A 21,222-nucleotide genomic window follows, 5' to 3' on the forward strand; every position below is an offset into this window, starting at 1 on the left:
TCCGTCTTCCACTCAAAGAGAATCTTCTCTTGCAGAAGGGAGGTCAGGTTCTCCATCCAGACACCAGAACCCTCAACCTTCATGCTTGGCTTCTGAAAGGTTGAGGTACAAGGATTGGGATCTCCCTGATGACGTCATGGAGGTGTTGCTTTCGGCCAGAAGACCAGCAACAAAGTCTTTATACCGCTGTCGTTGGAACAAGTTTTGCAGCTGGTGTAGGGAAGAGAATATCGACCCTTTTTCATGCGGTACACCTACAGTGTTATCGTTTCTACTCTACTTGGCAAACTCAGGCCTTCAAGTTGGCACTGTAAAAGGCTATCTCGCAGCGCTTTCCATCTTCAAGCACACTGCAGAGGAACCATCGTATTTCAAAATTCCTCTAGTGGTACGATTTCTCAAGCGTCTAACTAATGTTTACCCTCCAAAACCATTCCAGGTTCCATTATGGGACTTAAATTTAGTCTTAAACTTCTTAATGGGCACTCCATTCGAACCACTTCACTCTTGCGCTTTGAGATTTCTCACACTTAAAACTGTCCTACTGGTAGCACTAACATCTGCTAGGAGGGTGAGTGAGCTACAAGCTCTCTCCTGTAAACCCCCACATACAATCTTCCACAAGGACAAGGTTGTCCTTCAGGTGAAGCCTAATTTTCTCCCAAAGGTGGTTTCTGAATTCCATATTACTCAGAAAATTACCTTCCCTTCATTCTACCCTCCTCCCCATCCGGGGAAAGAGGAGGAAAGGCTACACAGGCTGGACCCTAGGCGAGCTCTCAGCTTTTACATCAGCAGAATGGCTAGGATCAGGCAAGCAGACCAGCTGTTTGTAGGATACTCAGGTCACAAGTTGGGACTACCCATAACATAACAAACCATCTCCAGGTGGATTATCTTGGCCATCAGGGAAAGAGTCACACCAAAATCTCAGGGCTCATTCAACCAGGGGTATCGCAGCCTCTTCGGCTCTCGAGAGAGGGGTACCGGTCCGGGACATATGTGCGGCTGCCACATGGTCGTCCTTACATACATTCACAAAATTTTACAATCTGGATTCCTCCACTGCTCAAGAGACCAGATTTGGCAAGGCCGTATTACATTCGGTCCATCCCTAAAGGGATACATAACACTATCACTCCCTCCTCCAATTACATACCACTGCTATGGGAGTCTATCAAAGGTAAGGAATACGTCAGAGGACACAATCCCTTCGAAGAACAAGTTACTTCTTACCTGGTAACGTTCTTTCGACGGGATGTTCCTCCAACGTATTCCTTATCGCCCCTCCCATCCATCCCCGCAGTGATAACTTCCCTTGTGGTTGCAGCTTTCGCTCCTTCAAGGTTACTAACCGATTCAGGCATGTCTTTTCTTATACTACAAAACGGAACTGAGCTACGGACGCAGCTTGTGTCTATTTATGGGCATGGTGACGTCGGCGCCGATACGGTGGCCGTCGAGGGACATCGACTCGGCGGACGTAGACGCGCAGCGCCCTCTACAGAAAAAATTTCCGAGGCCAGCAGGCTGGAAACGTATCATCAAAGATAAGGAATACGTCGGAGGAACATCCCGTCCACAGAACGTTACCAGGTAAGAAGTAACTTGTTCTTTTTATTTTTTTGACTGATAAATCAACCTTTCAAAATAACATTTAAAATACAATTAAATAATGTAATTTTGACTTAACAATACTATAAAACATACTAAAAACATATTATAATATCTAAGAACATTCTACATTGAAAAGGCTGCCATACAAGATCATAAATTATTGTACATAAAACAAAAAATACAGTTAAAAGAATATTTACTTTTTCAACATTTCAATGTCAATTGACATTCATTCAATCCTAATCTTTGAAGGTATTGTATGGTAGCTATTCTCACTGGTTGTCGTGAAGTACTAAAAATTTGAATCCAAAATTCATTGGCATGTAAAACACCATCTATCGAATAAATGTCTAAAACATTTTTGACTAATTATTGTCAAGGCCGGGCCAACTGCTATTAGATGTTTCAAAGTTTCAATGGCATCAATTGAGTTACAAAACCGGCATACACTCTCATGTTTTTCTAGAATACCACACCTGTGCAGAATGTCTCTTGTCATCCACAGGTGTAGTCTGAAACTAGTATAAAGATTCCGAAAATGGGCAGATGGATATTTAGCAAGGTATGGTTCCATCGTTCTGAATCTTTTGTGACCAAAATAAGAGACATCAAAATCTTTATATGTTTTGCATTGGTCATTTGTACAGATCCAGTCCTGCTGATGAAGTTTCATTTGTGCACGTTTTGGGTTAGTCAACAGTAACTCAATTGAAATATCTGCAATAAAAAGTACATTTAATGTATAGCTTCTCCACTTTTTAGGGAATGGATGTACTGATTCTAATAATATACAGCTAAAAGCTGCGACAAGTCCTGATATTGTATACATAATAAACATTTCCTCAGTAATGAGCACAATTTCCAGGAGTAGGTAGCAAATAATGAAATGATCCCCAATTCAAATCTCAATAGGGCAATGGGTACACAGTTTGGCAAATTAAAAACAGAACGCCACAATTTTCCTTCAATTTGATCCCAGAATGGTCTCGCTTTAGGGTATTTTGTTTCTGCACCATAAGTTATAATTGGTACCACCTTCTGTATGTAAAACATCATAGCTGGAGAACAAGTAAATTTACCGAATTTGTACAGCAATAATTTTGCTTGGGAGATAAGTGTTTGTAACTTATATTTCAAATCAGTTTCATATAATGTCGTTTACACAGTCATTAATGTTTGTACCTAGATATTTATATTGTCTAGTTGTTAGAACAGAGACATTTTGAAATGTCCACTTAAATATTTTCCGCTGTGGACACTTGAACTTAACACATTCCATAATCTGCGTTTTCTCCAAGTTGACAGACATATTATTTTCCTGGGCATAAGAGCTGAGACCTTCATCTCAATTTGGGTGCATCTGAATTAATATTGATACATTTTGTTCCTATGTCCAAGATGAATAAATTAAATAATGTTGCGGCCAATATACACCCCTGCTTAAGCCCACAACTTCTTGCAAATATAGCTGTCATGAGGCCTTCAAGATTTAATCTCACTTGCATGGAGGTGCCAGTGTGCAAAATACCAATTAGTTTAATCAATGAATCTGGACAACCAACCTTATTAAGTTTATTTAACAATAGGATTCTATCGATAGTCAAATGCCTCTTTAAAGTCGACAACTGCCACAAATAAGGGCTCTTTCTGATGTTGACACATAGCTTTGATTACATTAATTGTTGTGATGTTGATCACAGTCCCTTTCCCTGCCACAAAACCGGTCTGAAATTTATCTTGATTCTGTGTAGATCGAATCCACTTCTGTAGGTCTCTCAATATAATCCTAGAGAAGATTTTCTCCGATGGGTCTATAGTTATAGAACACTGGGACTATGATAGAATGACACCAGGAAATTGGTAATCTCTGTGTGTTGAGGATCTGATTAAGGATAGAGGACCAAGCATCAGGGTGTTGTTTCAGCATTTGGTTCGATATACCGTCTGGGCCTGGTACTCGGGATCTGCTAGACTTATTGATATAAAATATCCTCTTCAGAGAATTTTAAAGAGAAAGGTGTATCAGAAAGAGCAAAGTTAAGCTCGGAAGGAGGTTCTAATTTTGCATAAAATCGTGAGAAGTGTGAAATCCACTGATTTGGAGCGACATCATTAATTTGAAGTGAATTTTGAAAGCACAAATTAGTCATATTAATCATGGCCCAAGTCTGTGCAGAGTTTTAATTACCAATTTCTTTTAGCGTACATTCGCCATCCTTTTGGTAAAGGATCGATTGGTATTCTCGCCTCCAATTCCTATATGTTGTTTTCGCCATTTTCAGGGCATGCCATCTAAGCTCAGCCGGAAGTAATAAGGCTCTTCTTTTATCATGTCTATACAAGGATTTTCATTTATGAACAACCTGATCAAATGAATGAACCAAAATATATTTCCTCTTATCTTTAGTTGTAGATCTGGAAATTTGTAATAACTCGCTATACTCGAATTGTTTGATGGAGTTAAGATTTGAACATCTCTGAACTGTGTTTTGTAGATTCTGTTCAAAGTGTGTTAGTTTATGGGTAGTCCAGTGGAGTCTGTTGCGTCCATTATTAACTACCACCAAGCCAGCCATATATGAAGGGGCAAGTTTGGTAAGTTTTGTATCCCAATTCCATTTTAGATTTAATATTCGCAGACTAGGAATTGTCGAACTGCTGCCATCAATTCTCTGTTGATGTAAATGTAATCAATAACAGCACCAGCAGAGCCCCGTTTCCACGTATTGTGCAGAGGATTATCGTCAGGGAAGAAACCATTAGCCATGGACATATTTTTGGATTTCATATAACTAATCCAACGCACAGCTCGAGTATCGGCATGACTAGTTGGTTTGATCATACAATGTAAGTTAAGATCACCAGCTCAAATAATATGTGGATAAGTAGGAATATCCGTAATAAATTGCCATAGATTCTCTAATTCCTTGAAAAATGCATCACTTGACAAAGCTACCGGATTCCAATATAAGTTAATAACAGAATATCGGATGTTATCCATCTTGATGTGTAAATATTGCATATATGGATTCGCCATACTTTGGGTTTCCAGAGTAATATTAGAGCTGGTTTTAAGTGCGATCAGTAGACCCGACATTGTCCGCCCCTTAAAGGATCTTATGGCTGGATTTAAAATAATAAAATAGTTGTCCCAAGAAGGAGTTTCCGTTAGCCAAGTTTCTTGTAACTAAATAATGTCATGTTGTTACAGTTTGTTTGCTGGATTATTTATTAAATGAGAGTATTCTTGAGTATTCCAACTCACCATAGAAATAGCTATTTTATCGTAGCTCTGGTCTAGTTCTATTTGTGAGCACTTACAATGGCAGTCGTATTGTGTTTTAGATGGTATTTTAGAAGATCATGTATTGGTGGCTTGATTAAGTGCTGGGTTCTGGGTATTTGTGAAGTAATTGCATTTTGAATCCTCACGTAAAAGCTCGAAACCTAAGTCGTAAATTTCAGTTTTGGCCAACCATAGAGTGTTTAAGACAACACAAGATTGCATCCAGATTCTTGCGATTGAGCTGTCTTGTCATCAATAAATTCAATCTGTTCAAGATCATTGGATTGTATGTCTTCAAGTGCATTGATATCAGCCAGGATAGCCATAATGCTACTTCTGTTCAGATCATATTTTAAGTGTGGGAAGGTTCTGCATTTGATTATCAGGGAATAGGGTGGAGTTCTAGTTAAGTTCACTGTAGGCATCTTGTATAAAGGACATATATTCGGGGCTTCAGTCAGCTTAAGTTGTTCAAACCTTATATCATTGGACGGAGCTAAATGTTGCGCCAAAGGTGTCTGTTCTTTTGTGGGTATTTGATCATTATTACATCCGTCATTATCTAGATTGGATGTATGCAGTATCGAATGGTGGTTGAGCATAAACTGTTCTACTGCTGACTTTATCGTGTGTTCCAATGGATAGTATATTGGCGCTAAAGATTCACCACTCAAGTTCTTCATTGGGATACCGACAGACTTAATAGGTTGATTCTTAGTAAGTTCTTTTGGTGTTACATTACCATGTGGCTCTGGGAGAGTACAGCATTTAATAAATAAAGGCTGTGATCTCTGGTGGGCCATATAGTTAACTTCTTTTCTGATATCTGCTTGCCTTTCCTCCAAAGAGGTTGTTTCTTGTGATAAGACTGTAGCTGATTGGGATATGGGATCAACTTTAGAGTCTAAAATGTTGGCATCACCACTTTTACTAACCACTTGGGCTTTTTCTACAGCTTCAATCAGTGCATCTAATGGAGGATAGGGAGTGATTATTGGAGGTTTGTTTTTGTTCTTATTTTGTGCAAGCGCAAAATATTTTTTCTGTACAGCCTCTGCAGCCACAGTGGAAGTTTTTTAGGAGCACTTAAAGGCTTTAAGAAAAATGTTGTTGCAAAATGTGACGCATTTTGTACAGAGTTAAGGTTTTTCGTTCTTTTCTGTTGGCACGGACCTGAATTTCTTTTATTTGTATCGTCTTTTTTTTTGTTTCAGGATGTTTAGAGAAAATAGTATATCCTTTCTTTGTAGTATTCATTTGTACATGTCGCATATCTTCTTTACATATATCAAGCACAATAGGATTTGTTTCAGTTGACTTTTCTCTATAGTCATTTGCAGACTCAGGATAGATTATTTGATTAAAAGACGGCACAAGATGTGAAATTTTGGCTTGAGTCGAATTATTATCCCTTAAGGCTTGTGGAAAACAGGAAGTTTTAACAGGATACATGCCTTTGCCAGGTTCAATTTTATGGGTTGCGTAGCACTGTGAAAGTTTTGCTTACCATTTCTGTAGATTTTCGATCTGGGTTGTTTGGGCAGTTCATTTATGATCAAGTGTTTCAAATAACTTAAAAAGTGAGGAAATAGCTAGATTCATGGCCAGTAGTGTGTTCTCAATCAAGATGGAGGAAGAGATATTATAAGTCGGGACCAGTTCAGGAGGCTCACACCGGATCACTTTTCTAGGTGTTGGTGCAGTGAAGGAACAATCTGCAATGGATGCATTTTCGGACTGAATAAATGAGACCTCAGGTACATTCTGTTAATCAGCATTAGGATAACAATTCGAAGCAAAAGAGGAGTTGGAATTCAATTCATTTATCGCATGTTCACCTAGCGTTGCCTGCTTAGTGGGTTCTACCTTCATTGCAATGAGAATGGCAGAAAAGAAAGATTTACAAGCCGTTTGAGTGTAGGTCTCAGCGGGTAGGTTTACTACGTTCGGTGCCTGAAAGGGAACATTTCAATCAGAGTTTGGCTGGGTTGTGCTCAAGCTCTCACTAATACACAGGGCGTCTCTAGTTGTAATCAACTGCACTAATTGTTGTAAGTTCGCCAATGACCCACAACCCTTAACCAGGGTGATGTCAGACACACCTATAATATCAGTCTTAGGTTTACAGGTAGTTATGTGATGATTGCTGCTTACTTCGGGAAATATATGTGAGGGTATATGTTCTACCATTTTAGCAGCTTTAAATAAGAGTTGCTTTATATTGCCACGGCATGGTGTATCTCTTTTTGCAGTCTGTGATGAGCCAGAGGAAGCTGAGGCACCTCAGAGTAAATTGAATAGTGAAACACTGTCAAATCCCTATGGTTCCAGGAAGAGCGAGCTGCAGGAATGATGTCATAAAGGGGTCTTGGATGGAGGGCCTTCCTCTTTGACAGAAAAGCAAGTGCCTCAATGGGAGTAAAGGTGCTTTGCTTTAATACTGGACTTTTGATGTGGCTGTTTTGTTTTGGTGTGGTAGACGAATGGCGGAGAAGAAAAGGCCCTTTCGGAAGAAGAGCCAGTTTATGAGTGGGCCTATTAGGTAATCCTGTTCCGTGTTAAGACGATGTATGTTCCGGTTGAACGCCTTGTGAAGAATGTTGTATAAAGTTTAAGAGAAGCGGAGGAGTGATACGGGGAAAGACAGTGTGGAGAAACCAGGAAGCTGCTAACTGTCAAGTGTCTCATAACAGTTAACGTCGATCAGCTGTCGACCCGATCGAAAATAGAGGCAGTATAACGTTTGGAGGCCTGAACCAGCTCTGGGTCAAGCCCGATGCAAAGACTGGTACTGCGCAGCTGTCGGAGTTGACGGATCAGCTGTGAGGAGGGGGAAGACGGCGCCCGCTTCAGCTCCTGCCGAAGACGAGCCTGCAGCGAGCGCACAGATCAGCTGGAAGGAGCGGCTGCGGAGTGTCGCGCTGATCGGAGCCCCCACCTTTGCGGGGGCGGCGCTTGCCTGGGAACGAGGAGCCGAGCCCCCAAGAGGCTCAGTGGAGCCGCGGCGATCAGCGTACGATAGAGTCACAGAGCCTGTGAAGACGCAGAAGTTCGCGAAGGAATGCTGTACACTGACAAGCTGTCAAGGAGTCCGGAAGCCATGTAATGAGGTGAGAGGTGTTTGTACCGAATGTCTGAGTGCCTGGACTTAGAGACAACGCTTCCATATGGAAAACAAAGAGTGTGATTGATGGAGCCCAACAAAAGGAAAGGATATTTAGACTGAATTCCTGATAATCTATATTGGGTGAAAGAGAGGCCCTTAAGGGAACAGCGGGATACTGTAGGACGTGAAGTCCTTGCACGGAACATTGCTTGACAAGCTTAGTTAAAGCCAAGAGGGGAGAATATCAGAAGACAAGTCATATGGTCTTGGCAGAACACGTAAAAGGCCAAAGATTGTCCAATCGAAGCACAGAGACTCTTCCCTCTGATCTACAGTACTGGTGGTTAAAATATCAAGGCAAAGGACGCCGGGCAGGCGAGCTTAAGACCCAGCAGTTGCACATACTGTTAAACATTTCTGTTATGAAAGTGAAATAAGTTAATTAATAAAAACAGTTCAAATAAACTGTATAGTGTCTAGCCTATCTCTATCTGCTCTATCACACGGTCTTTATTCTATTTTGAGACAGGGCGGGAGAGCGCCGTCGTGGCGTACTATCCATTTGTTTTAATTTCAACCCAGAATTTGTAATAAAAGCATGTTCAGGCATACTCGACTTCAATGTATATAGTTCGATTTGCATAAACGTGTATGATATAGAACTATACAATACCACCATAGGAAAACCAAAGAGTTGAAGGGAGCACTGTACTATCAATTGAAAATGAAAATTAGTTTGTGATTCACAGGCCCTTTTTTCTTAAGTGGGTCAACGGTTTACAACAGCATTCAAACCATTAAACTCTACAATTCAGGTTTACACTACGTATAAAAACAAACTTGGTTAAAATACCTTCAAGATTGTACTGAAGAACAAGGCCAGTACGGTTAAAACTAGGCTGCAGCTGCGCGCAAGCACCAAACAGCACCTTTCAAGCAGCTTCCAAAGCTGCAACTGAAGCGTGCACTGAAGCGCATACACCTGGGTAATATGGGCCAGCCCACTGAAAAGAGGCGGGTTTACCGGCGTATTCGTGATGAATGAACTCTATAGCAAAGAAAACAAAAGAATGATTAGCTCACACTAACATAGGAGTGGCCTCATCGAGTCCATCAGAGTCTGGCAGAAAGGGTGCTCGTACCGCAGTCAAAGTCAATTTCTATTATGTTCGGAGAATTCCAGGCAGCGTTGATAGCCAGCAAACAGCACCTTTCAAGCAGCTGTGCTTAATATTGGGAAATAGATGTCTTCCTTAAAACTGCAAGAACATAAGAAGTGAGGGAACAAAGTGTTCCCCTTGAATCTGTGAAGTGGAACATTGAACAAGGAGCCAGAACGCAGGGGAAGACCCCCGCACCCATTTTTCTTTTGTTTACAGAACAGTGAAACATTATGGATCTTTACCCAGAAGTACAGATTAGAGGGTTAAGAAACTAGAACAAACCTAGGGGAAGGGAGGATCCCCTTCTCTAGCAGAACTTTATTTCTTTTCTGTCTTTGCACCTTGGACCTTTATGTTGAGAACTTTGGAGAAAAGCTACATGTGTGTAGTTTACAAGAACCCCCTTGTGCACCTTATATTTATGTTTACAGTGTAAGGGTCAGTTCAGGATTTTTGACACAGGACGGAGGATGCTCTTTTGTTTAACATCCTGACACAGACATTCCTTAATTTTGTTGAGGAATTGAAACACGTCATAGGATAAGATTTCTCCCAACCCTTTCTATTATTTTCTGGAAAATAAGTCTATAGCTAACACCTAGCATGCGACTGTGTCCGAGTCTTACTCTTGATCCCTTAAACTCTGTATTTCTGTGTTTGCACAGCCAAAGCAAACCCCTTCCCTAATGACAAAAGAGTGTATAAGGATTTTCATAGTTGGACAGTTCTAGCGCAAGTGCACTGTAAAAAGCGTATTTAATAGCTAGTCACAATTATGAAGGCTTGTGTTTCTAAAACATGTGGAAACCTGTAATGACTTAAGAAGGAATGCTTAACCTAATATCCATTGCCTGCAATATCCAGCGATCCCCCAAAATGGTTGATTCTAAGAACAGTTGCGGGTGTGTGCATTTTTATAGTGGGAGCTACACGGGTGCCTGTTTAACATCGGTTTCCAGCAGAAATATCAAGTCCCAAATAATGTACCTTTGCTGGCATAATTATCTGTTTCGAGGCCTTGTCACCTTTCATGACTAGAGCAGTTAAAAGCCCCAGTGTGTCCTGTTTGCATGCCTTTTAAGAGCTTGAAGCTAGGAATTAATCCTCTGTATAGTGTACCAACACAAACTTCCTCAGGATTATGCCATCCAGATCTTATTTAATTTTTGAAAAAATAAGGTAGGACATTCTGTGTACCGCTGATGTAGCCTATTCCAGGTATATTGTTCTTACTGAAATGTGAAGGCAAACACCTATCGAGATTCTGGTGTGTTGGCATACAAACGAAAGCAGAGCATAAATCTATGATTTTAAAATAGGTAACTGGGGAGGAATACAGGAGCATGTAGAACTGTTGAAAGGAAGGCAACACTACAGCTTACAGCATGCAGATCCTGTACAGAGCTAAATGCGTCTTTGCCGGGCTTTATCATAGGTAGAATGCAAGTGTTATATGGGCTGTATTGAGGTAAATAATTACTTGTTCCAATAGTGAGCTAATCAAAGTTGCTATCCGTTCTTCTGTTTCAGAATATAGTGGATATTTGGGGACCTTTGGAAGGCGCTTGGAGGGGTCTAGCCATATTCTAATTTGCTGTCTGTTTTGTCGACCAGCTTCGTTGTCATCCTGTGACCAACAACTAGGGATTGGAAATAAATTGATAAGCTCCTAGCTCAGGTATACATTGTTTGCGGCTGGTGGTGTAATTGGACCCTCTTATAATGTTGCAAATGCAACTTTGTGTTTTCATAGGTGAGCCAGATTGCCATAGAGTATAGTAGCCCTAGCTTTTTTGATTTTTATCAATAATAAAATATTCCGAGTAATTCTGTCTCAGAAGGGGTGGTGTGCTAACCAGGCTCCCCCTTTAGCAAACTCCATGCCAAAATCATAGTGCATACCTGTGCCCTGCTGCATCAGTATCCCGATCTGCAACCCTGCTCACCAGTGGCACAGGGCAGCTTCATAGGTCACAGGTGCCTTCTTGACAGCTGCAGTGACAGCCAAGTCACTTCAGCGCAGGGACAGCATTTCAAATATGCAATCCTGTTACCAAATTAAATAATTATCAAAAATAACCATCCTGGTGGCAGTTATATTTAAACATTAACCATACCTGAGTTAGGATATGATGGATGGTAATTATTAAAGCCACATCAAATTGGGATCATATTTATGTCAGCCCTATGAACCCAGCCCAGCAGTGAAGGGGTCTCCGTATTCTCCATAGACTAGCTGCCTTGCCGCACTCAGCAGCAGGAGTCGGTGGGAGTTGTCTCTCTTTTGATCCTTTGTGAGGTGTGGTAACACCTCTCTCCAGCAAGACAGCTCATCAGCAGGACCTGTCCTGGGAAACATAAATCAAAGAGCACACCCTACACAAAAATACTAGCCTCACACCAGTGTGCTGCATACTAAAGGGCCTGTGATGCAATGGGTCTGAGAAGGGGCAGGGTTAGTGTAGACAGAGCATACTCCACACAGTTGGGGAAGGATTCTACCATCTTGTTTCACTCTCTAACACTCTTTCCTGCCTGTCCCTTCCTTTAGCACAAAGCACTTTGGGTATGATGCAATAAGGCAAGATTCCTTTGTTAAAAGGGCAGGGATTGGACCCCTTAAAGCAGGCTTGCTTTTGTCCAATCACCTTTGCCTATAAACGGGGGGGGGGGGTCTTCCATTCTTTATTAAATTCACTTTTAGACCAACCAGGACATAAGGAAGATGTGGACCTTTTTTGGGAGAGTGTGACCTTTCGAAAGCCTTTAGCCATTGAGGTGATTGCTCCAAAGCAGAGGAAACTTCCTATCCACTCCTAGAGCACATTGGGGTGTCTTTTGCTGATGACCAAGCCTGCCACTCTGTTCTCCCAGCCAAGGCAGGTTTACAGCAGAGACTCAAATTAATCACTGTGTCCAAGAGCCCCAATGTGGGTTTCACAGCATCCTGGGAGCCAGAACAGCCAGGATCCCCATTTTTGCTGTTGTATCACCTGGAGCTACCTTCGTCGCCAACTGCCAATGTTGCCTTTTGGCAATCACTTGACTTCGTGCCACTGTGCTCACATAATCAAACCAGCATTAATGCCGTAGCACTCCAGCATAGTCTCGTCGTCGGTCGGTCACGAGCACTAGCACACCGCGCACTACTTCAAATCACTGCAAAAGGCACAGCATCAAAGCAACAATACTTCACATCACAGTTTGACTCAAACCACTCGATTATCTCGTCACTCATTGACCCGAACCAGCAGAACTCAGTCTCGATCGTCAAACTGCTTCTGGTGATCCTTTCAACCTGCACTGCTCAATACTGCCTCAGAGCTGCGCTAGCACTCGCTCGAACCTGACTTTATGATGATGATTCACTGCCTGGATTAAGAGGACTCAATGCCTCTTGACCTAATTCGATCCACATGTACAGCTGCTTGAAAACCAGCTAGGCGCGGTTGAACTGCCAAGCATTTGAATAAGGCACATTTGAAAGGCCCTGTGCCCCTGCTCCACTTTTGGGACCATAGAGACTAGCTACATCATCTTCCTCCAAGAACACAAAATCATCATTGCATTTCAAGTCTGTTTTTCCTCCCTGTTGAAAATCTAGAGTGCTGAACTATTACATAATGCATTTCTCTGTCGTTGCTGGGTTTTTATAGTTATTTGTACGTGTGTGTGATATATATATATCTGAGGCTTGTGGAATCTGCTTAGATCACATATCACATGCTATGCATAGGCCGACGTCTAGTGGAAGCTGCAGAGTATTAGTTGTTTTCAAAACTCGAAAAGGGACGTCAACAGGGCGTGCCAGTAATACTATCCCTAGTGTGACGTCCAGTGTACCCATGGCCCTTCACGCTTCAAGGTCCCTCAGATCTTTTTTTTTTTTTTTTCCATCATTGTGACAGACGCTTAATCGCAGAGTTCATTTCGGCTAACACCATTTAATATTGAAAAATGAAAGTTAGATACTCTCTGTCCTTTCTCAAAACCGACTTAGACTACCTCTTTGACGGCGGTGGAAAGGACGACTGTCGAACGAAGTCCCAGACTCGACTGACCCTTTCGGCCTTGGAAGGCCACACAGGGCCTCAGCCCTAACAGAAGGGAGAGTGGGGGGGGGTGGACATGGGAGAATGCATTTTCCCATTTACAACTCTTTTCTCTCCTGGGTGCCAATTCGCTTAAATATGGTGAACACTCCATTTAAGTTCTGCCCCATTTGTAATAAAAAAAAAATTCCCCTGGGTAGACGAGCACCAGGTGTGCAATCTGTCTAGCACGGGATCACGATGAGGGGCATTGTTGAGCCTGCAATGTCTTCAAGCCTAAGACACTTCGGGCCGGAAGAGAAAGCGATGGGCCCATCACACCATGCAGAGCAAGGCCGCCATGGACTTTGAAGGAGCCTCCAGTGATGGCAGTCTCACGGTCTTTTCAGACAGCGCAGGCAACAGGGAACTGTTAGATTCCCAAGTGCAAGCCCCCTTCCCCAACAGACAGGCCGGCGGCTCTGTTATGGAGAAGACACCCTTCGGCGGAAGTACTCACACTACCCCATCACTGCATACATAGCCAACGGCAAGGAATCCACGCCATCGTCGACCGAACGCCCACACACGGCGTCAAGGGGGAGGTCCACCAAATCCCTGTCCTCTGAGCACTCGTGGTCCCGATCACCTCATGACAGGCCCCGTAAGTCGAAAGACAAACCAAACGCTGTGTCCAAACCCTCTATCGAACACTGGAAGACGAGCCTTCGGTCCGCTCCACCACTGAAAGTCGACACACCACGTCGAAAGCGGCTGTAAGCACCACGAGCCCTAGATTAGCCCAATTGGTGCAAAAGCATGTCCCTGAAAGCCTGCTTAAATCAACAAAAATAAAAAACACTCCTCAAAGAGTCACTCACAAGGAGAAGGCTAGCAAGGACAAGTCCACCACAACTCGCAGGGAAAAAGACTCTGTTCCCCAAGAGGAAGGGACCTTAGCAGAAGCCTTAAAAAACAAGGGCCAGTCTACACCTCAGGGCCAGCAAACACCCCAAGGACAGTCCATTACTCCTCAGTACCCTGAAGTAATTCCAAGTTCCAAGTTCAGCCATATGGACTGCTGAAGACATAGACAGGGTTATGACAAGGAGGACTTTTATGGCTAACTTCTTTGAGAAGAACCCACAGGCATACCAAACTGTCCAAACCACGCCACCAACAACCGAGGCTTCGACCTCCCAGCCGTCATCTAAAAGGCCAGCCTTCCAAACAAGGATTGTGAATAACTCGACACTACTGGCAAGCTACAACTGCCAAAAATGGGACGAGAGGTGACTAGACTAATAGCGTCTGCTCCTGAACCTCTCAAATCGCAACTGGCCCTAGTAGCAGCAGATGGCAAGGCAGTATCCAGCTGCATCTTAAAAAACAACTTGGATGCCGCAGACAATGCGGGCAGGATCATTGCCGAAGGTACCATCAAACGCCATGCATGACTGCGCTAGTCTGGCTTCAAACATGAAACACAGGCAACACTGCTTAACATGCCGGTGGAACCCAACATCTTATTTGGGAAAGCCGTGGAAGACGCATTAAAATCTGCTAAGGAACAGTATGATACCTTAGAATCTCTAGGCCAGCTAATGAACAAACCACCAGGCAAGAGAGGCGGAAGCAATTTTCTTCTGCTTCATGGTCAGAACTCACAAAGAGGTTCGGGTTATGGACAAGGTCAGGGCTCTTCCTGGTGTAACAACCAGGGACAAGCCTCACAGGGATTCCAGAGAGGCCAGCGCCGGTCTCGTGGCCGGGGAAGGTCCTCCACATCCAGAGGTGGAGCTACACCTCCTGAACGACAAACTGCTCCAGGTCCGCTCCCATGCCTCTCCAGGAGGAGGGCTATTTCACACTTCACCCACGCATGGGAGGGAATCACCACAGACAAGCGGGTGCTATCGACTGTCGCAGGAGTTACTGTGTGGAGCTAATCCAACGACCATCCAACCATCCCCCGCGAAAAAGGTTAACCACGAAAGAAGAACAACTTATCCTTCTCGAGGAGGTCGCAGTGCTGCTACTCAAGTTCGCCATAGAGATTGTACCAGGGCATGAGGTAAACAAGGGTATTTTACTTACTTCCTTGTGCCAAAGAAAGATCTAACTATGCGCCCAGTGTTAGACTTGCGCCCTGCAAACACTTATGTGTAGCCAAAAAAATTCTGCATGACAACGCTACAGGAAGTAATCCCTCTGCTAAAAAGGGGGGACTACGTGGCAACACTGGATATGAAAGATGCCTATTTTCATATGTCAATGTTCCCATCGCACAGAAAACACTTGCGTTTCAAGATAGCAAACCAGCACTAGCAATTCAAGGTGCTGCCCTTTGGAATAGCGTCTACTCCAAGGGCATTCATCAAGGTACTGGCGGTGGTGGCAGCTCACCTGCGCAGGGAGGCAATCCCAGTGTACCCCTACCTGGATGACTGGCTGATTACAGGGGACTCACCCCGTCTTTGCAAACAAAACACACGCAAAAAAAACAAACCTTCTCTTCCAATTGGGCTTCTCAATAAACAAGAAAAAAATCAAGCCTTTGGCCAAGCACAACAAAACCATTCCTAGAAGCTGCCTTAACATGGAAACAGGGTTAGTCTTTCCATCAGTGGAAAGAGTTCAGAACATGCTACGGCAAATACCTCTGTATCAAGCCGGTCGCCAAATAAGCATACGCAAAGCAATGTGTTTAATAGTCATTGTGCATTTACCTGGTCCCACACGCACGTTTCCATGCAGGAGTGGTTGGCGACACAATTGTCTCAGGCAAGCGGTCAGTGGGATGATCGAGTGGTCGTTTCACCAACACTAGTAGAAAACCTATGCTGTTGGACAAAGGGAAATCTGTTAAAGGGAAAACCCTTCCACGACCCGGCAGGGCAAGCAATCGTTACAACCGACGCATCACTCACCGGGTGGGGAGCACATTACCTTCACCACACAGCACATGGTCTGTGGACCCAAAAGAGGGGAGGGTACAACAGCAACCCCATACACGTGTTTCAACCTTGTGGGCATTATCAGTGAGGTGAAGCTGTGTCTCTCTAAGAGCAGTGAGCAAGGGGTCCACGTCTGGAGTCCCCTGGTAATTTAGGGTGAAACCCAAAGTTACTTGGTATGCAAAACAGGGGAGGGTCTGGGAAACTCTCTACCAGCATGAACACAGCCCATTGACTTGTTCTTGGGTGGATGCCCCCTGGGAGAGTCTCAACTAAGTCTTTAGCTCACTGTTCTTTTCACAGAGAAGACATTTCCCCAAATATCAGTCTTTGTCCTGCCCAGGGGCAGTCCAGCACCGAAAATGCTAGGCAATTCTCCCACATCACAGCACACAACCACATAAACCTGCAGGAACTCCTAGCAGTATTCAAAGCGCTTCAAGCATTAGAAGCTTAGCTAACAAATCAGTTGGTTCAAATCCTAACCAACAGCACCACTGCAATGTTCTATATTAACAAGTAGGGGGGCACACACTCGCCAAATCTGTCCAAGCTGGCACAGAAAGTATGGAGATGGGCACTCAAACGGGGGATGTTCCTATCCTCCCAACATGTTCCAGGGGTACTCAACACTCTAGCAGACTCTCTGAGCAGAGATCCCCTACCAGAGAACACGAGTGGCAAGCTGTCCGGTCATTTGGTCGACAGAAAATTGGTCGACAGACAAATGGTCGACGCAATTTGGTCGAAAGACAAATGGTCAAATTTTTTTAATTATTTTTATATATATTTTTCAGGTTTTCGTTTAGAAAAAAAAGGGTTTTTAAGCAAAAAAAAGGGGTTGGGGGGACCCCCCCCCCCCCCCCCAAAACAAAAAAAAAGTGAAAATACAAAAAAAAAATAATTCGACCATTTGTCTTTCGACCAAATTGTGTCGACCATTTGTCCTGTCAACCTTTTTTTTCGACCAAATGACCGGTAACTGAGTGGCAACTAGACTCAAGTGTCCTAGACCACATCTTTTCGCAGTGGGGTTACCCCACGCTAGACTTCTTCGCTACAAAAGAAAACCAGCTATGCCCAGACTTCGATTCCAGGTTTCCCCAACTATACTCGAAGGGGAACGCTGTATAGATGAGCTGGTCCGGGAAATTCACTTGCGCTTTTCCTCCCACTCCTCTAATGAGCATAATGGTGAACAAGATTTGCAGGGAACAGATGACGCTCATCCTAGTTGCTCCCATGTGGGCGAGGCAACCATGGTATCCACATCTGCACAAACTGGCGATGTGCGATCCCATCGAACTCCGGTGCCAGAGCAACCTTCTAACCCAACACGGGGGATAACAGTTCACCCTCAACCTCACTCAGTGAACTTGGCAGCATGGCTCCTGCAGTCAAAGAGTTTGGACATCTCAAACTTCCACAAAGGTGTATGGATATCCTCAAGGAGGCATGTAAACCAGACACTGTTATTACGACAAGTGGAGGAGATCTGTAATCTGGTGCCAGTCTAAACAAATAAACCCCATAGAATGGACTCCATCCCACATTCTAAATTAAATGCTCCACTTGTTACTCAGGGTTATTATTCAACTCTATAGAGGTCCACCTGGCGGCTTTATCAGCATACACCACCTCTCCAAATAAGGTATTGTGGTGGAAAGTTCCAGTCATCAAAGCATTTATGGACTGTGCGCTTCACATGAGAGAGGAAACTAGTCCAATAGACCTGTGTAGTGAGGCCAAATTGTCTAATTTTGGGCCTGCAGACTGTACGCTGCATGTCCTTGAACTGGCTCAGCTCACTACAGATGGATTACTCACGGCTGCATCACCAAGTGAGGTGGGCACTAATACCCCCATGTACAAGGGAAATAAGAACCAGGGGCAATTATCCTTTGCCAAAGAAACTCCATTGTCTGTGCCTAAGTCCAAATCCTCCTCCTGTAAAATGGTCTTGACAGAGAACTCTGCTAAAACAACAGAGTCCTTGAGATCTTGTGAACTGCCCATGGCTAGCCACCATGAGGCTCCCTTTGAGTTATATAATTGGTTATTTATAACGCGCTTAATCCCGAACAGGTTTCTAAGCGCAGACCCGGGATTCGAACCTGTGTTGCTCTGCGTGGTCTTGCTTCCAAGATGAGCGTGTTGCCACTGAGTTACACTACCCGTGCAAGTTGTCCATACTAATACAGATGAAGGCTGGGTTTGAATCCGTCAACTCCACGCTATACACCCTGGTATTCAAGGTGGTGTGAGGAATCTGAGGGTGTCCTCCCTTCTTTTCTCCAGATGTCCTCCTCCCAGGTGGCCAGGGAAAGTATGTCGCTATTGGATCCTGGCCCTGGGGGTGGATATGCAAGGGAGGACTTCTTGGGTGGAGGAGACTTGGGGAATGGAGGCAAGGCACCCATTTCCCCTGTCCAACAAGTCCAACATCCCCCAGGCCTTTGGAGGCTATTACCAGTCCCCTCCCTATTTTTCCAGTAGATAGTTCCCCAGTAGACACTAGTCAGGTACTGGGACGAGGAAGAGACAAACCAGAACCATACAGCCTCCTTTTATTGACATACACACACACACACCATTTAGGTACTGGGACGAGGAGGGGACAACCAAGAGCAGCTCAGAAATTCCAAACCAGCAATGCAGCAATAAGGAAGAAAATGGAGGCAGCTGTGGAAGCAGGTCTACGGACTGCTGGACGAGAGCAGACCACTCCTAGAAAGCAGCGTGGCAGATGGAGTGCTCGAGAACCCCGGAAAGATGTAGAGAGTATGCAGCCGAAAGCAAGGCTAATGGAAGCTGGAGGCCTGTGGCAGAGTAAGGAAAAGGAACCGTTATGACCAGGAGCTGTAAAGTGAGGCCCGAGCTGCGAGAGATGCATCAGTGATTAGAGCTAAGCCACAGAGAGCTGCTGTGAAGACAGAGCTAGGCGCTGCACGAGAGAGCTTGTGGCAGCCGGAAGCCTCGCTGGAACGCCGTAAGCACTGACTGGGCAGTTACTCTAGGAAGGGGGACACTGGGCAGGCGAGCATGTAAGACTTGTAAGAAAGTTAATGAATGCCTATCTAATTGAAAGAAAGCACTTTGAATACCAATCCGAATGAAAGCAAGTCTTTTGAATACCGTTATGAATAAAAGTAGTTTTGTGGAATCACACGATATAAAGGAACTGTGTAGCTTGAGAGAACAAGCATTGGCAAGAGCGTAGGGATATAAAGGAATTGTGCAGCTTGACAGAACAAGCATGGGCAAGAGCCATAAAGGAACTGTGTAATTTGACAGAACAAGCATTAGCAAGAGCCATAATAATATATGAAAGTGAAACAAGTGAATAGTGGCAAAACATGCAATGTTAAAGCATCATGACAATAAATCAAGCACCACTGTAGAGTTGAAACAGTGACAACGTGCATATAAAAAAGAAGCAAATAAGGTGTTGGTTGCGTGACCTGGAATGGGTGTACCGTGTGGTCCGACAACTGTGCCTAGAGCGAGGACAACTACTTATGGAAAAGTCTATTAAAATTCTTGCAAAGAAGCTTGTGGTTGAAAGGAAATCTTTTGTGAACTGATTTTACGGAAATTAACTTTGTGAAATTGTTGAAAGATAACCAAACCAAATGAGCTGGGAAGTGTCCCAAGAAACTGTTTTTGGAATTGTTAAACTTGAAAGCTTGGGGAAGGGATCACCTTTTTGCACTGTGAAAAATGTTTTTCAAGCGAAGAGTTGGAAGAAACTTATTTGAACGCTTAATATTTGGAGGCTGACATCCCTACACATGGAATAGAAATAGATATGAGGGCAATTATAGGTTTTGGACACAGACAGACATTTACTTTGCACTTCCTGTCATAGACTATCCTTAGTTTCATTTATGTAGGGAAATCCCACCTTAGCATACAGCAAGTTAGGCCTTTTTCAAACCTTCTTTTCTTTTGAACAAAGGTTTATAGCCCAAACATTAACTCTGTTGTCTTTGTCTACTCAGTGATCACAGTGGACAAGATGCAGCAATGAACCGAGAAAGAAAATGGATGTGTCGCTTGAGCATAGAGTCTGGGTCCTCTAGGACAACAGATCCAAAGTAAGCAAACTTATTTGGGTCCTACAGAATGAGATAAAAAGGATCCAGGCCAAGGATGAAGACCTTCAGGTTTTGTCTCCAGACAAAATAGTGAAAGAGTGGTGGGGTGGTCCCAGAAACTATCCCTATAGGAAATATGGAATCTTTTATAGAGACCTTTGTAAAGGAAGTGTTGCACGATCCCCCCTTCCCCCGCTATCTTCACAATTTTTGTTCATAGGGCACATCGAGTGGCAGGACAGAGTCCTGGTCAAATCCCCTGCCACAAAATAGCCCACCTACTCAATAATAGGGATCATAGCATGATACTCGGACAAGCCCACAAATTGTGCGAACTAAAGAACCAAGAATGTAACGCTTTTGCCCATCCTACTTCCAATACATTAATTTGGAGATCGCGCCACATCTCCCTCCCGCTGGGAGCCCACTCTAGGTGCAGCTCGAATGATGTCCCCGAGCGGGAGTCCCTGGTCCATGTTTTTTTTGTTTGTGTACGGGAGGGTACTTTCACTGCAAGTTGGGGAAAGACAGAGGTGGTGGGAAAGAGGCACTGTTCAAGATGGGAGGAAAAATGTTAAACTACATCACAGAATTTCTCCATCCAGTGCTTACAGCTTCTATAGTATTCTACTGCAGATCTAAGCTCCACGTTAGGGAACCTCAACACCCGATTTCCTGAGATTCCTCCCCAGACTCCTGCACTCTTAAAATGGAATGTAAGGGGAATGAAAACTCCATTACAGTCCAGAATGCACCCCTACTGTAACAACAGAGGAATAATTATGCTACTCCAAGAAATCCAATTAACTGGCCTACCTACCTAGCCCTTTACGAATGTGTGGAGCCCCCTACGATTCTATACATAGTTCTCCTTTAAATCTCAGGGTAGTCCTGTTGATTCACAAATCCCTCAGATTTACTGTATGCAGCCACGAATGTGACCACTTTGGCCACTTTGTGATAGT

Source organism: Ambystoma mexicanum, chromosome 4p, assembly GCF_040938575.1.
Source record: "Ambystoma mexicanum isolate Mex_15411 chromosome 4p, UKY_AmexF1_1, whole genome shotgun sequence".
In the NCBI taxonomy this organism is placed as follows: domain Eukaryota; kingdom Metazoa; phylum Chordata; class Amphibia; order Caudata; family Ambystomatidae; genus Ambystoma; species Ambystoma mexicanum.